Here is an 11938-nt window from a genome sequence, read left to right as displayed (position 1 = left end):
CGACAAGATTTAGGTAAAACGAAACCAACGGTTGTAGGATAACACGTGCTTTGCAGAAGTGCAAGGGAAGAACCGTCGCGCAGTTTCTCCAAGGCGCCGTAGCCCGTTAATTTATTGCCAGGGTACCCACTGCTTCGAGATAGAAAACAGACGTCACGTGCATCGGCTTGAAAATGTCCGAAATGAAGAGGCCCTGGCCGACCACCCTTGTAGAGGCCGGAGTGGAATTTTCGGTTCTTTATGGCTCAATTTCTTCGGCCTTTTTTTTTTTAGTATTCCGTCAAATATCTCGGAATTTATTAGAAATATAAAAACCGTACAATTTGCAATATTGTGTTTGTTTTGATATTGAATGTAGCTATATCATTGAATTCCAGAATAATCCCTTTCTTTAAACAATCTTTCGTTGAACTCTTTTCCGTAAATCATTGATACTTTGATATAGCTTTTAATCTATTGAAATAGTCTGGAGCGTTAGCGATACCATCAGTCGACTCTAATAGTGGAGCGCCCGATTCTTTTACCTGAACCGGGGCACACCGCTGTCTTCAGTGGGTTACTATTACGTTAATATGAACCGCATCACCCTACCGATAGGCTTATTTTACGGAAAAGAATTTAACGAATACGGTTTTTATATTTCTAATAATTTCCGAGATATTTGACGGAATACTAAAAAAAAAATTCGTATGAAATGTTTTCATGAGAACTACAATTTCACAAAGTTGTAATAAAATTGTCGATTGTCAATTCTGTTGTGAGTTCACGATTGCTACGAGGCCGAAGATTTTAAGCCATAAATAACCGAAAATTCCACTCCGGCCTCTACAAGGGTGGTCGTCCAGGGCCTTGCAGCGTCAACTGACACGTGTCGGTAAATTTTTTTCCCTGCTCCTCGAGATAGACAATGTACACTGTACTTTCCAACTCGAAGCAAGGGATACGTTGATGGTCCTCTTCATTTCGGACATTTTTAAGCCGATGCACGTGATGTCTGTTTTCTATCTCGAAGGAGTAGGTACCCTGGCAATAAATTAACGGGCTACGGCGCCTTGGAGAAACTGCGCGACGGTCCTTTCCTTCCACTTCTGCAAAGCACGTGTTATCCTAGAACCGTTGGTTTCTTTCTACCTAAATTTTGTCGTGGTGGGAGTGAACTCACAATGTAACGATGGGAAACTACTTGGGGGTAGAGGAAGCCCTTTCGGAAAAATTCTGTCAGTCGGTTAGCAATCGGGCGACAGAGATGTTCAGTTCACGGGAGTATTACGGAATCTTATGGTGGTACGTACACAATAACGGATATGCGGGTGTTGGTGTGCAAGTGTTTGGTTACGTAAAACATCTGAAAAATTGAAACCAATCGGCCCTTTCCGGGGATACGAATTTTCCTAACGTAGTAACAACACGTTGGATTAAAAATACATTAAGTGATTGTGTCGGGTGATCAGTGTTAGTGCAGTGCAGTGAAGTGAATACATATTCGATGGATTAACCAGGACGCACTTGACGTTACAAATCTTAACTTCGGCTGGTGAGGTATACCTGCGATCACCAGTAGCATAGACTCTACCCTGCCATAAACCATTTCGTCCGTTGATGCCCAGGCTCGGTACACTGACCTAATGACGCAGGTTTCTACGCTGCAGGTGAATTTCGGTAAGGGTGAGTTCTATTCAGTTTATTGGTCATTATTGTTTTATTAATTTCACCGAACTACAATCACTTCTCGTTTATTCTTTGTTACATTACCTTTTCGTTCACACGTTATTTGAAAAGGAAATTTACAAATTCGTAAAAAGGAATTTACAAAAATGTAAATGTGCATTCGTCTTTTTACGTTAAACATAATTTGCCTACATTTACGTTTCATTCACTAATCTCGTTAAATAACAAAAGACAGATGATAAAAAGTATGATTTTATTTGTTACGTCTTGTTTATTTGCTATTATTATACGCGGATTCCTGCGATGCATGGTAACCTACTTGTTCGGAGCATCGTAGTACAAGCGTAGCGCGTAGCCACCGCTAGCGCGGGAACTCTGCTGGCAAACTCGCGCTCTGATTGGTCGCGGTTTTTCGTTAATATCTCGTAAACGAAGCCTCAGTTTAAATTTTTGCTAAGGAATAAGTTGTTCCAATTTACCCCCCGAGTGCCACATTTCCGGGTCGGAGGACATTTTTGGGACACCCTGTATAATATTGCAATAGTGAGATTTAACCTCTTTAATAGCCAATAATTGTTGTTACTATTCGTGAGAAATAGATATGTAGTAAGTATTTTATGTAACAATAACTTTGAATGTGAAAGCAACGATTATAAAATATTCAATCGCATTCTAATAACGAAGAATATATTTTGATAATGCTTGATAACTATTACAATTGTCATTCTTAGACTGCAGATGTTTCTGCAAATTCCCATTTTTGCAGTTGATTTTACATAATCCAGAACCGAAGAGAAATTCATTTCTTCTATTAAGAGGTTTATGAAATTGCAAATAATGTAAAGACTTTTATAAGTTCTTGTTTAATTCTTCATTTCAGTGTGTTTTGAATCTTTTAATTAACATCAACAAAATTATTAATAATTTTAAGTAAACATCTGCTGTTTAGTCTTTATATTTGAACTAAACAAAAATAAAATTTTAGACAATATTCTACTTCGACTAATATCAAGATAAATAATTTTGTTATCATTTTGTTTACTGGTAGTGAACGATGACATCAAACAAGTGACAAATATTTAAGTCTATATAAATAGTTTGTGTATTTAGCAAACAATTTATTCATACTGGTATTTAATAATTATGGATTTTTTTATTGAACTGAAAGCGAAACAAATTTGTATAATAAAATGAAATATTTTGTTGAGAGAAGCAGGTTGATGAAAATTGCGCTGCAACAGTTTGTATGTTATGTTAATATCGTAAATATGTTTATCGTGTAAGCCGGTAAAACTTTCAGGCATTATAAATATTTAAAATTTTCGGGCGTTAGTGCGTCTCTATCTCTTCATTACTATTTGTTGGTAGTTCTATATTTTCACTTGTTCTTGAAAAAGAAAATATAATTTTTTGTCAAACCATACTATGGTTGTCAAATTTAGTTTTAAATTATACATCGAGTCTAGGTTATACACAGCACACTATTGTTCTTTCTTTATGTTAAAAATTTGTTTCTTGTCATGTTAAACAAGATTCAATTTGAATTAGTAGGGAATGCAGATACCGATAATTTATCTCATAATATTAACTCTATAACATATATATTTTAAAGCGAACATTTAAGTGTCAAAGTGATCATTTCAACAATTTTGTTTTTATAATTTTCTATTTATTTTTGCGCAGTTAATAAAATATGAATCCAAATGAAATCTTAAAGTAACTGTATGAATCTAAGTTATTCGTTTTTTTCCCATACCAATTTCTATTAGCAAACGCCAAAATCATGTTGCATAGCGCTGTTGCATCGAAATAAAAATTAAAAAGCAACTTTTTAAAGATATTTAAAAACGAGGATTCTCCTGTATGGATACTTTATTTTGGGTCTTACTATAGAATTAATGGGAAATGAATAACCGTTTTCATGTGTTACGGCTCACGTTGCGGTCGTTAGTTTATTAATAATTACGGGTCCTAGTTCTTTCAAGGTACTAAAGCACGCCCTGTCTAAACTTACCAGTGACTTACTGTAAGACTTACAGTACTTAGTCTGGGATGAGGAACAGGAGGGACAAGAAATCTTTGTAGTTCTTGATAACAATAAAAGTATATTCTAACAATGAAATAGAAGATACAAATAAATCTTAACATACCAATGATGATGGGGATGAATGAGTTCCCGCTTGCGGTCGGCTCGGTAAGAATTTCGGGTCCTCGAAAGGGTGGAAGATTCGCTGCCGATCGGAACCCGTGCACAGGGTCGCTGCACTATGGGATACGTTATCACCGTCTCGGACGTTATAGTTCGCAGTTCGGTCTCTAAAAGACTAACTGGGTGACTCAAAAGTGATCAGTATCACAGAGAGCGTCGGGGAGATTGCCATAATTATTAAATATTGTAAGAAGAAATAAAAAGAAGAAGCAATATCGTGTTCACCCTCTAATGCAACAACACCGCAACAAAGGCGTTTGCTGCATTTTTAAAAGATGCAAGAAAATATAAAACCAAATTCTTCTAAAAGCAACTTCTAGGGCCTCTAATCCACAAATTGGTTTAAATGAACTGAACATAATAGTTGAGTGATTTTAAAAAAAATAGCGCGTTTCGATTGTCCGCATCGTAAACCTGATCGTCCAGATGTCCAAACAGAAGGTGTCCTTGATTTCCTATTAAAAAACTAGTCTTTTGGAGATTTTTAATATTACAATTTCTTGCCGACTGAATACTAACTTTTATTTCTAACACTTTTTTATCGCATTATCTTAAGTGTCCAAAAAATTGTGAAGACCTACATATATTATCCTCGAACGACTCTATTCTCCTGTTACGTCCCGCGTTGCGGTCGTTACTTTATTTATATTTTCGGGTCCTGGCTCTTTTAAGGTGCTAAAACACGCCCTGTCTAAACTTACCGGTGATGTACGTAATTAGGATATGGAACGGGAGGGATAGGAAATCACTCTCGTTTATAACAACAAGATATATTCTAACAATGAATAAAATAAAATATACAATTAAATCTTAACATACCAATGATGATGAATGATTAACGCTTGCGGCTGGTTCAGTCGGGATTTCGGGTCCTTGAAGGGACGGAATACTTGCTGGCGCTCGGAGCCGTGATGCAGGGGTCGGGCACTGCAGGATACGTTGTCACCGTCTCGGACGTCGCACTCGCGGTCCGGTGTCTTATCGAACTCGCCTGTTAGGCCGCGCGTAATCGCAAAGTCGCGTCGCACACGGAAGAGATATCGTCTCGAAACCCGATCTGAACAGCTGAGTGACCGCTGACGCTCAGCTCTCCGTTACGCGTGAAGAAAAGTAGACGAAGCACCGTCTAACGCGAGAGTCGAAACCGTGAGATTAACTGAGGAAAAAGAGGACTTGCCCGGTTTGGACGATCGTTTTATGTTTTCCCCCCTTCCTTTTGGTAGAAAACGCCCAAGACACGGGGTAGCAACAGGCTATGATTCGTCAGGGAATTCTCGAGTCGTCGTGGCGGTGTTTCGATATTGCTGATTCGTCCGGTCCGTCGGTCAACGTCTCGAGGATTCTCAACTACGCGCGTAGCTTGCACGTGTCGCTGATTTGACGATTGTCGCTCGCTTTTCGCGTTTGAAAGTGATAGGAGAAAAATATGCAAGGAAAAGAGGTAATATTCCTAATAGGATATAACACTCCCACAGTATTAGCGACCACAACACACTCAACAACTCCTTCCTGTCCTATACGCGTACACACACAAGGGAAGAGTAACGCAGTGAGGATAGATTTCCTCTAAACTGCTTACAACAGTGGCGAACCGATCCCGTAATCCGGTTGTCCGATTCTCTTTATACGTGTCATCCAGAAATACGCTGTATAATCATGGACTGCTCGTCGGGCTTACTGGTCCCGGAATCTCCGAAGCATCGTTATCTCCGTTAGCATGGATTTTCTATCCTCTGATCGTTTAATATCCCTCAAGGGCCTATATAACTGGGTATTCCGTGGCTCATTGTCCTGGATAAACGGTCGATCGAGCGTGGTTTCAACGTAAGCTTCGGTAATTCGATCCGGCGACTTTGTATGTCAGATCGTTAAGCCGTATTAAAGCATCGTTCCCGGCCCGTATAGAAGACGGCTTTTCAGTTCGGAACCGCGACTCACTTTCGGCGCGTTCGATGGGAATTTCCTTCTCAATTTTCGACGTTTACAACCGCAACGATACAAATATATGCCAACAATTCCACGTTCCACGCATACGATCGCTTACTTTTACAAATAGATAGTCACAAGTGGAACTCAATCTGAATCCAGAGCTTTTTCAATTTCCTACCGGCATCGAGTTTACCCAAAGGTACCTTTGCATTCCCGTTAGAAGATTCTGTGACATCCGCGTGGTGGTTTAAAATTATATGGTTCACTTATAGACTGCAGATTTTTATGCAAAATTACATTTTATGAAGTGGGGGAGACCGGAACTGATAGGCAAGTTTTTCAGTATTTGATTTTTAATCAATTTTGGGGACAAAATATCGCTACAACGGTTATTATATTTGGCAAGACATATATTTGGCTGTCTGGCCAAATGATTAAAGCTGGCTTAATGTGATAACAATTAAGGTAATTTGAAGCTTTTCGAGCAAATTCCATGCTGGTCAACCAGCCCCATGGTCGTGGTTGGTAAGTCTACCATACTTACAGTATGGGGTAGGTTGACTATAGATTCCCCCGGTGGGGGGGGGGGGATGCATCCCCCAGAGAAGAGCCCTCCCTCAAAGATCTAGAGGGAGGGCAAGGGCGCGGCTGGTCGCGCTGAGTGATCGAGCGATCCCGTGACCAGCCCTCACGCCCGAGAGGGTCACCGGGGGGTTTTTAACGGGTGAAATCCCGCATTGGCCGTCTCCGCCCCCAGCAGAGGCGGTGCACCTTTTCAAGGTTTTCCCCCCGTTAAAAAAAAAGGTTGACCATAGATAGACCGCTGGCGCGAGAGTTTACGGGGTCATTGCCGCGGCGACCCCTCGGCTGCCCGCGGGGCTGCCGAGCTGAGGTGGTGGCACTAGGAGTGCCACCCCTGTCGCCGCCATCCCAGAGGAAGACAGTGCCGAGCGGTCACCTCTCGGCACTGTAGGAGGGAGGAGGCGGGACGGACGAACAGTCGTCTCTGGGGGGGGGGGAGAACACCACCCCCTACTGAGGAGAGCCGCCTCCCCGTTGGGGGAGCAGCATGGGCGGGTCCAATCGCGGAAGTGTGCTTAGGCGTTCCCGTAGTCGGCCTTTACGCCCGGAAGGATCACCGGGGAGTTTTTAGCGTAGTGAAATCCCGCACAGGCCGTCTACACCCCCAGCAGAGGCGGTATCGCCTTTTAAAGCTTTTGCCCCCGTCAAAAATGACACAAAAAAGGTTGCCTATAGATACAATCAGTTAAACAAATCTTATTAGCAACTTATCTTAGTCATAATAAAATAACACAATGTCAAGAGAGTTGTTTTGTTATAAAATATTAATTATCTTTCTGTCATATTTCAATAGTAAACTGATGATACTTTTTAACAAAGTAAACATAAATTGTAATCTATTTACAAGATAATAAAATTTAAGCAAAACATCAAAATCGTTTTCCTAACAACAAAATAACAATATAAATCCTTATAGTGCGAACAGGAACTTATAGCATTACAGAAAAATAAACATTTTTGAACCTATAGTTCTTGGTGGTTGGTTGATGAGTTAAACATGTCACCCCGGATGTTATTACTCAAGCAGCCCCAAATAATCACTTTGACTGCAACACTCTACATAATTTTAAATTTTTTATCTATAAATAAGATACTGTTTCAATGGGTCGCCTAACAAACAAACTTTGAAGTATTCCTTCAACATTTATTTCCACTGTAATTACATAGAGCGTGAAAATATATGTAGAATCTATAACAAAAAACATTTACTTACGTAGTCAGTTTTTCGACAAACGTTGATAACTCAAAAAAAAAAAATAAATGGCATAGTAAAAGTAACTTGTTTCTATAGTAAATTCGCCCATGGTAGTGCACACGTCGGTGCAAAGTTATTATGATTTAGTCAATCTACCCCTATAGGCAACCAGCCCACGTCTCCCCTAAATCATGAAAACAAGAGCAAAAGTAGGAATTTTGTTCAGCTCTTAAGTATCTTATTTGGTTCAGAGTATAATAGAAAACTCATTGCATCTGACGAAAGTTTTATCTTTTACTATATTTCACAGAGCTTTATAGGCTATAAATACATAAAATCCAAAGTCTATTCATTTACTATTATTAAAGTCGGATTATTAAATTCCATAAAAGACTTTCTTGTGCCTACATATTTCAATTCATTTGTATCTTTCGATTCGACACAAATTGAACAGCTCGCAATTGAACTGTTCACAGGCTAAAGTGATTAACTCCACTGTTAGATTTTTTTCAAAATTTTAGTGACGAAAGCAATCGATTGGTGCTTAACTTTGTATATTTAACCAGTGCTGGCGTGGGTACTTAGCCGCCCCTGTGCAGACCCACTTTTCGCCGCCCACTTATTTTGTTAAAATTACATTTTGAGAAAATACAAAAATACTTATACTTCATATAGGATAAGATACACAAACAAACTCTAGACAAGTGCTGTTTAGGGTCTGCACCCGAATCAGCTTTGTTTTCGTAGAAAAATTGACGTGACCCTTTTGTACAGGGTGATTACACAGCTTGCACACCTTAAATAACTTCTAAGTATGTATTCTATGAAAAACAATTTTATACAAAAGTTGCATGGTTTGGAGAGATACATTATGTAGTGCATATAACTATTTTGTAAATGGAAGAGCTTCGCAGATTTCAAAGACAACTTCGTTATTTTAAATGGAATGTAAAAATAAAAAAATTTGTATGCCAAAATATCGAAGAGTGTTGAATTCTGAGTTAAACAGTACTGACCTTTATTAGCTCTAAACTTAATAATTAACGAATAATTTCACCTCGTTTCTTGAAAATGTATGTATTGTGCGTAATATCAAGTTAAAGCAAATTTCCGTGAGACCGCGGTGTTCACGCGACAATGTTTATCAATACTGCAGATTCTGCATCATCGCAATCGCCTATTCTGTCCGTGTTTCAGTATTAAAGTTATCATCAGTATTTGTACGTGATTACCTCAGTAAGAGTAAAGCAAAAATGAAATTTAATAATATTGAAAAATTGGTTATGAACATTTTCAAGAAACGGGGTGAAAGTATTCATTCATCATTAGGTTTAGAGTTAATAAAGGTCAATACTTTTTTACTCAGAATTTAACACTCTTCGACATTTTGGCATAAAAAATATAGCATTCCATTTAAAATATCAAAGTTGACCTTTTAATCTCCAAAACGCCGCTACCCACAAAAAAATTATATCTACTAAATAATGTATCCTTCCAAACCATGGAACTTTTGTATAAAAAAATGTTTTATAGAATGCATACTTTAAAAGCTATTTAAGGTATGCAAGTTGCATGGACCACCCTGTATATCGAATTATAGAAAGTTCTGGTTATATTATAAACTATATTATAATTAACTACCTTATTATATCAACCGTTTCGTGCTGGTAACGATTTCATAAGATATTTCAATGAATAAACTTGTTTTCTTAGTTCTTATTTCTTATAACTTGTTCTGTCGCCATTTAGATACACCTATTGGGATATATCCCTTTGTAAAGGATTAAAAAGACCACGTATATCCGATTTTTAAAACTATGCTTAATTTATCGATTCCCTTATGTTTGTGTGTATTATAGATCGTATTATTATATTATTGAGTTAATCGTTGAAAAACAAATCCACCTCAAAATGGTTCGAATAAATTTCCTCAGTAATTTTTGTGGAGTTAGTCACTTTGGCAAACGAACGACTGAATTAATGACGAAGAACTGCGGGCTTCTTGGAAAATGTCTGTTTCATATCGAATAGTTTTACAGACAATCTCTATTTCACATTTACAAGTATCTAATATCATTAATCCGAAATGAATGAAGAAGAAAATTTTATCTGTATCTTTTTTTGTAATTAGATACATTACAGATTATTTCAACGAGATGTTTATTGTCCTTTTCGATCAATACTGTATGTTTATAAATATTTCACTTCTTTTTAAATCAGTAGGAATACATAGGGCGTATTTTTTTTTTTATTTGAGTTTTTTTTGTCGATTTAGTTGAGTATTGTGCACACAAAATTCTTTGACAGAAGAATATTCGTTTTGACAGCTTATATATTTTTGCAATACGAAATCCCTGTTACTTTGTATTCTGAATTCGTAACTTTTACATTTTCACTTCCTTTTTACTTACTGCAAATATGACGGCTCTCATATAACTTCAGAAACGATTCTATCAAACTTTCGGTAGCACCTGTCGAATTTCCAGAGATGTTTAACAACTTTCTCTACCAATTTTGATAGATGTAAAAACAAGAAATCAATTTCAGCTGAATTATTTAGAAAATGACTTCATTATAAAAAACTTTAAACTTTTACAAAATCGCGAAGGAGAATCGATTTTTCTACCCGAAAAGGCATAATTAAGAAACTTTTCTTCCTCTTTCATTTTTCACTTGAAATATTACATTTCAAAGTTATTTCTCATAAAGATGAAGTTTTTTAGATAAAAATGTATTGGATTACTTTGACTTCTTTTGAATCAAGGGACATCTCCTTTAACTTACCCAACTATAAAAGGTAGGATGGGACGGACGAATGGAATATCCGAACACGTAGTGATTTTATGCGTGAAAAATAATAAAAAAGATATGATACATTTTTTCGTACGAACCTTACTCTTTGTACGCCTGATCTGAAATACAGTTTGATATTCAGTAATTGTCATAATAACTTTGTAATCGTTATCAGTAATTTATCAAACATGTATGAACAGTAATAACATTGACACTAATATATGAAATTTCAGAAGTAATTTGGTATTTGACAAAATTAATGAAGAACATATAACTATGTCCCACCTAGTGTATAGATACACTTGTAAGTAGAATAGTAACTTGATAGTCAGACATATTAGCCAGCTGTACTCAAATGTACACTCACATGACGAACACCTAAATTTTATTTCACTGAAAACAAAGTTTTATATTAAATAATCATATTCTTTTACATTTTCAATTTCTCTTTTAAATAATATAAAAAAAATATTCTTTCTTATCCTATTCTTATCCTATTCTATAAAACTTATAGAAGTCTTGATAACGAATCATTTTTTAAACAGGTTGTTTGTGGATCATACTTTCTTAATCCCCTTCGTAGAGATAATACCTGATAATCTGTAGGTAGTTATACTATTGTGTAGATAATTTTTAAGCAATTACAGAATAACGATCATTTTATTTCAAATGCTTGAGTATTTGTCATTGAATGTTTATGGGGAACAATTTCTCTGGATTAATGTACAGAAGCTGGAACAAGAAATATCTTTACTTTATTAAGGGCTTTTTCCTAATATTTTACGAATCAAATAGGAAACTTATTAGTAGACTGCGGATTTTTATGCGAATATGTATCGATTTGTAAAGCTTATTACGCTTTTTATCTTATTACGATTTTAAACATTATTTACAGAAACTAGAAATATACGAAAATTTCGTTGCTGCATCGTAGGTTCTACTAGTTTCCACATAAAATGAAAACCATACTAAAAATGATTGAACTCCTTATTATAGGTACTAAATTTCAAATTTCGGGACACTATAAATGCATGAAATAGGTAGTATACTTATTAAACAGTACTAAACCTTTTGTGGTATAAAGTTTTAGACCACCACTAGAGTGGTGCTGAAAATTCAACATTTGAATTATTGCTTAGGCATCTTACCATTTGGTTTTTTATGCTGAGAAACGTACCTGCTTAAAATTTTATTACATTTCATAATATTTTAAAGGTTGCTACCCGCTCATTACAAATTTGTGAGCCGGATTTACAGAGTATTTATAACAGTATTTGTTACTATTAGTCAAGCAATTCCGACATAAATATTCTCACTTTAAAAAATCGACTTTATTAGCGTAATCATATTATTTACGCAATTTGGATCTTTATAACTGTGAGTGGACTATTCTTAAAAGTTATTACTTCGCCAATATATTTTGTAAATATATTCTAATGTAACATACATGCGTTAAAAAATCATAATATATCGAAAAGAACATTGTATTCTTCCTCTTAAAAAACACAAAATTCAATGGCTCCTAACAACCACTAATATTTACGTGAAAAGAATAAAAAAGT

The sequence above is a fragment of the Dufourea novaeangliae genome, unplaced genomic scaffold (assembly GCF_001272555.1).
Source record: "Dufourea novaeangliae isolate 0120121106 unplaced genomic scaffold, ASM127255v1 scaffold475, whole genome shotgun sequence".
Taxonomy (NCBI): domain Eukaryota; kingdom Metazoa; phylum Arthropoda; class Insecta; order Hymenoptera; family Halictidae; genus Dufourea; species Dufourea novaeangliae.
The sequence above is the reverse complement of the archived record's forward strand: the minus strand, read 5'-3'. Positions refer to the sequence as shown.